Source organism: Leptosomus discolor, chromosome 1 (assembly GCF_034619465.1).
Source record: "Leptosomus discolor isolate bLepDis1 chromosome 1, bLepDis1.hap2, whole genome shotgun sequence".
NCBI classification, from domain to species: Eukaryota; Metazoa; Chordata; class Aves; order Leptosomiformes; family Leptosomidae; genus Leptosomus; species Leptosomus discolor.
The window spans coordinates 9,553,731-9,560,498 of NC_141391.1; positions in this window are offsets into that span (position 1 = coordinate 9,553,731).

Genomic DNA, 6,768 nt, shown 5'->3' on the forward strand with positions numbered 1-6,768 from the left:
ATGCAAAGATGTCATGAGAAAAATCAGGCAATAGATAACATTTTAGGCCAAGGTGGCTGAGCAGAGAGCTGACAGACTAAGCACACTAATTATGTTTCCTGGAGAACATCTTCCTGAACAGAAGATGTCCAAGGGAGCTGTTCAAATATACAATTTTACTGCTCTTCTGTCCCAAGAGAACCACATACAAGTCACTCCACATTTTGATTATCATTCTTTCCTATTACAGGAAGCTTATTATTACAAGCAGGGTGAGTATTACAATAAAATTAAGCAAAATTTTATAAGCTTAAATACAGCTCCTAAAGGGTAGTTGGTGTGCTATAGCCTTCAGACTGAGAGGTGTGAGCAGCATCTAAGAAAGTGAGCTCTTGAATGCATGCAAATAGTATTGGAGATTGTTTCCCAATTAATAATTTTTCTGCATTTACTTGTTGTCATTGATGGACAAGCAAATCAACATGCACAGCATTTAGGGTCAAATTTGCTTTTCACATTCTTCAATTTCTTCAGCACCAAGGGAGTTATTGCTAACATACGGCAACATAGGCAAAATCGAATCAGGTGCTTAATTACTGCTGTATCAAGGCCCTAGCTTATTTCAGTTGTGGATCTAACTATAAATTAATCCTGAAATCACATGTTTAACAACAAGTGACAGACACTTTGGTCACAGTCCTCTGGTGTACTAGCTTCACACTTGGAGCAACAGCAGAAGTAGTAAGGCAGAAAGATAATTCTGCCTGCTTGTGCTTTGCTGAGTCTTGCCCTAGACAAAAATTTAAGGGCTATCCAGATGACTGAAGACATAGATCTGATGAAGCACTCAACATATTCCTATAATCTCTGTTTTCACTGGCGGTAAAAACTTTATGCCGGTCTCTGTCAGGAGAAATTCTCAGCTGTTCCTTTAGGGCAGAGTTCCAGCTACTTCATGTTGAGGTTTAACCGAGTAGAAAATGAGCATCTGTAATATTCCCTGAAACATCACACAATTCTTAAAATTATTTATTTCAACCTCAGGTGCAAGTCCATCTATACCCACAGTCTGTACAGACCAAAAGAAACAAAAAGAGCCCTAATACCTAACGGCATTAATTAAACCCTGATCCAAAATCAAACTATCAACAGTTCACAAAGGGCTGATTTTCCACTCTGTACGTGGCTGAGCGTTTATACATGGGACACGTCTGACTTAAGGGCTTCTACTGCCACAAGTGTAACCGTGTTTAAACCTTAAGAATAAAACTCTTTCCCCCTGTGACTTACATCATTGTAGCAGCGCCCACTAGTGACCCCAGAGTGAAGGACCTGTCTTTCTTGCAATCTGAATTGTCTTGTCTGTGTAGCTTCTGACAGGAAAAAATACAAACTCAGCAAAAGCAGGTTTTTAATATTCCCTGTTTCGTATCATGGAAAAATATTTTTAAAAGAGAGAAAAAGCAACACTTTCATTCAGGTTTCTTCTTACAGTTTTGTGAGTTTACAGCCTGTTTGTTCATAGTCTCTAAATCTTCAAGCAGATTTAAATAATAAAAATATCAGATTACTGAATCACAGAACAGTGTTGTGAAGGAGTGATGGGTCCCATCCACAAAAACTCTTAGGAATACACTCAGTGTTAAGTACATGAAGAATGCTATTGGTCAAATATCTGTAAAGACTTATCTAAAGTTTAAGGTCTCTTTAAAGGATTTTTGGGATCAGAGCAATCACTAAAACTTAGGGCCCCAAAATTCATTGATTTGTAGTGACAAATTTTACTTACACTCTACATTCGTATAGCTTGCAGCCTTGTACCTGCTGATTTAATGCTTTCCAGATATTCATTTACAGTACATACCACAATTAATTCAATGCCATCAGACATGAGATAATATATGTTGAACAGATGTAGGTTACATCAGTATAATCCAAGAAACTAACCTAGGTTTAATGATCAGAGAAAACAAAACCTTAACAAGTAGCAACCGAATTACTAGAGTCAGTCCTGCCACATCTCACAGTGAAGATCTTTAGAAAGCGCAAGATGGAACTGCCTTAGAAAAACAATTACATAAGGAGAGAGACTTCTCATCTCATCTCAATGGGGACCAATGAAAGGAAAAAATGTACCTTCAGGATGCTAAGCCTTTGCTCAGTTCTACCGGCTATTGGCATTGCAAACACTAAGCATTGGGTTCAAGCTATTCGTGCAATCTACCTCTCAATGCTATGGAAAGGCTCAGTTTGCAGGATTGTCCCACACACCCACTCGTCAGAGGTAATTCGCTTTGATCACAGAAAGCCTGATGAACACAAATGGTCTTGAGTCAAAATCATGAAATACGAACACACTGTTCTGTTTTGAGATTTCTACTGTTGTTTATATTTTCCATTCACCAAAAAAAAAAAAAAAAAAAAAAAAAAAAAGATCAAACAAGCATTAGTCATTGCATTATCGGCTCTGTGAATTCCAGTGGGCATTGAATCAAGCCCTTTGACAAAGGAAAGAGCCTTATACAACAGGAGAGACTATGAAACAGTTTTCTGTAATTCCACTTAGAAAGAGGGGGAAACTAAGCAGTGCAGAAGAATTTTAAGCATTTAGCCAGAACAGCCACTGAAAATGAGAGACTAATGTGCTGATCTAGTGCCTTCATAGATAATAAACATAGATTGCTATAATTATCAGCAAGATCTTCAGTAATCCCAGGAAGTACTTTCCAATATTATGCCCCCCCACACACACTTTCTGGCTGATGAAAAAATGTTGGGTTTAATATGTAGGTGCTTAACTTCTCAGCAAAACTTGCAATGTTCTCTGCAATTCTGCTAAATATACTACTTATTGCTGCTGTTACCAAAAACCTGTTATACCATATGATGTAGGAACTAATAGCTCTGATGTGATTTCAGCTGTAATCCTCGACATTTTATTAATTGACAAAACTGTATGATCTGGAGAGGGTGATCAAGAAAAAGCAATAGCAATTCCAAAAAACATTTTCTAGCAAGTCACAAGAAGCGTGGTGTTGCATTGGCATTACAGTACTTCCACTGTACCAGAAAAGCTATAAACATGCTGGCAAATAAAATGTCAAAGAACCAATATAAAGACCCCAAAAAGACTATCTGATCATTTGAAATAATAATTAACCCTGGCATCCTTGGTCATGTAGCATAAATATTAGCATGTAATTAAAATATTTGAGAATTCACAAGATATTAGTATGTGATAGAAATGTTTAGGAATACAGTAATTAAAAAAAAAAAAAAAAAGTCCTAGAGAGTGAAAAGAGCCTGGCAGTTAACTCCTCTACACATCTGTCCCTTTCAGGATTCTTTAGGTGGTGTATTTTCCAGACTGTCCTCCACCACGCCACTTTCGAGGTGATCCCCCGACTTTGTCCTCCAGACTGGAAGAAAGAAACGTCCGGCCTCCCCCTACACCCTGTCCCCCCCATCGCCACCAAAAAGCCCTTCCCGGGAGGAGACCAAGTGGAAGTGGGGCTGCCGGGGCGGCGGAGCCACGCGGTGCGGGACAGCGCTGCCTGCCGGCTGCGGACAGAGGGCAGCGGAGGGCAGCAGCAGCGGGGTGGGCAGCGGGCAGAGGCAGGGTGGGCAGCGGGCAGAGGCAGGGTGGGCAGAGGAGAGCGGGCAGTGGGCAGCGGGCAGAGACGGGGTGGGCAGAGAGGTAGTGGGCAGCGGGCAGCGGGCAGAGAAGGGGTGGGCAGAGAAGGGGTGGGCAGAGAGGGGGTGGGCAGAGAGGGGGTGGGCAGAGAGGGGGTGGGCAGAGAGGGGGTGGGCAGCGGGCAGCGGCGGGCAGCGGGCAGCGGCGGGCAGCGGGAGGGCAGCGGGCAGCGGCGGGGCGGGCGCTGTCCCTGGTGCTGAGCAGCGCCCGCCGCCAGCGTTCGCCCCCCAGGCAGGTCTAGGGAAGGGGAAAAAAAAAAAAACCCAACCTGAAAATCAACCAGTGGTAAAAATGGCAATGGTGGTCACATTTGCCATGCAGGTCAACATTTTTTGTAAATAAATTAAATACACAGATCTGGGTCTTAGAGGAAACTGTTGGACAAGGTTAACACCCAGCATAGCTACCTGCTACAACTAAGCAGCTGAGCACAGAGATGTACATGTGTGCACACACACTGGTTCTTAGGTCTCTGTCTCCCTGCTCAGTTAGTGATACCACTGTCCCTCTCAACCCTTAACGAATCATTTTTGTACGTGGAGACATGAGCTCCAATTATTAAATAAGGAACAGACGGGACTTGCCGGGTAGAGCCAAAATGATTTGTCCCAAGGTCACACGGAAAAGTCTATGGCTGAGCTAAGCCTGGCTATCTCTGGGAAACAAATACATCCCCGTTTCCATTATCCCTCCCTGGCAAGACAAATCCCCACTGGTGAACGGAAGGGCTATATCACACACACACACACCACCAAGACCAGGTACTGCAGTACCCCAGTCCCCCCATGCCCCACACATATCCTGCTGCTGGGGAGGGATCAGCACCTGCTGCCCTCCAGCACCCCGACCCACTGCTGCCCCAGAAGCCCCTGGAGGTGCACCCCACCGGTTGGCTTTCTGGCCCCCCAGAAGCCGTGCTTGTCCTCCGGCAACCAGGACACGGAGCAAAAGCAGGAGGGAGGAAGGGAGGGGAAAGAGTTCTTCATGCATCCACAGGGTTTCTGTCTGCAACCCAGGGCACATAAATCCCCTCTCACAGCCCACAGCATTACCTTGTCGGGGGCAGCAATTGCTTCCTCCTACAGTGGCGGCAAAGTGATCCTTTCGCTGACAATAATCAAGACGGGTAGGGGTGGGCACCTCCTATTTTCAGCCGCGGCAGAGATAGCATTCCTCACACAGACCTTCTGGGGCTGAATAATCCTCAAATGCCTCTGCAAAGATCACCAGCAGGTGAGCCCCACTCTGCTAGCGTTGTCACTCCTCCAGCTATGGGCACATCCTGTTTTCTTCTGATCGCAGGCAAATGCTGAGGACGAGTACCCTACCCCCGCGCATGCATGCACATATACACACGCCATGCAACACGCTGTTCTCTCAGCATAGCCCAAGTCTCATTTGCAAGAGGCGTGAATGGTCCCTGGATTTAAGGGGGGGTGGGGGGGGGGGGGGGGGGGGGTGGGGGTTGGTGAGGAGGAGGAATAAACAAACAAACGACGAAACAACAGATGGGTCTTTGCTCTCTGCCACCACAGCCGTGGTCTTCCTAAACACTTGCTGCAGCTTGACCCACCTGCTTAATCACCTCCGCCCCTCCTCACATGTGCATGGCAGCACCCTCTCTGCATTTATAAGGGGCTAACCCTGCATTCTGCCCCGTGAGGAAATCTCTCCAGATGCTTTGAAGGCTGCAAAGTCCCCCTACAAACCGACACCTCCCTCTCGCACTACCCTCCAGCAACTGAGAAAGCGGCGATGGGTTCAGAACAGCATCATCCACAGAAAAAGAGGAAAAAAAAAAAAAAAAAAAAAAAAAAAAAAAAGAAGCGATAACTGCTTTGGGAGGGTCTGTTTAAAACTGAGTCGCAGGGAAGAGTTTACCCCTGCGGTCCCGGCGGCCTCTTGCGAACTGGCTCAGCCAAAGTTTTCCCGCCCCCCCGGGGGCTGCGCTGCGAGGCGGCCGGGCGCTCCGCTGCCGCACCTGCGGGTCCAGGGCTGGGGGGCAAGGGGGCCCTTTGCACCGGGAAAGCACCGGGCTTCAGCGCAACTTTTTAGTGCCACCAAGTGGCACAGATCCCTCTAGGAAACCGAGCAGCCTGCCAGCCCTGGGCTCTGCCTGCTGCTCCCTGGCAAGGGGAGAGAGGGGGATGCGAGAGCAGCGGCCACCCCCTCTATACACACAGAAGCAGCGATACCAAGCAGAAAGGAGGGACTGTTTGCCACTGGAAGGACAGGTTGCCCTCTCCAGCTCTCGCCCCTTCTCTCGGCTTCAGGGGGATAGCAGCGGGCACGGCGAGAGGAGGAGCGGTGGCCCTGCCAAGGGCAGCCGGAGCTGCCAGCCCCCGCGGCGGGCTGTGCCCTCTGCTCTTCTCTCCCCCGGGCTGCCCCCGCCTGTGCCGGCCCCCCGCTCCTCCCCAAGGCAAGTACCACCTGCAGCCACCCCCCCTTTCTGCCGGGCTCCCTCCCCTCTGCTCCCCACCCAGGGCTCCCTGGACCCCCAGGCGCTGCCGTTCCCCGCCAGCCCCCTGGCTCCCCACCCGGCATCTTTGGGCCGTTTTTGCAGACCCACGGGCAGGCTTCTTATTTGCATCTCTTCTGCCCACAAGCTCGGTACTTCTGCTTCCCCACAAACCCCACAGCACCTCTTTCCCCCGCTGACTACCTGCTCCACACACACCCACCTTTCCTCGGTTAACCCTTCCCTCCCGAAGCCAGCCGAAGCTTTACCTTCTTCTCCGGCATCCCTGCATCCTCCCGAAGCTTCCCCCCTCCCTCTCTCCTCTTCCCTGTCTCGGCTCAGCCCTACACACACAGGCCCCTGCTCTCATTCACGCTCAGCCGTCCCGCTCCTCTCCCGCCGGCAGCACCGCACCGCTCCTCCGCCCAGGGTGGGCAGGGACCCCCGGCCCAGGGCCTGGCACGACGGCTCTGAGCGTGAGCTGTGGGGCTGTGGGGGTGGGAGGGGTCCCAGGTAGCCTGAGCCCTGACAAACTCAACACCTCACCTTGCTCCAACTGCAGCAACAGCAACAACAACCAACCAGGAACCATCGCAACACAGCGCCAGACAGAGATCATCTCTTTATTCAAAGCTAT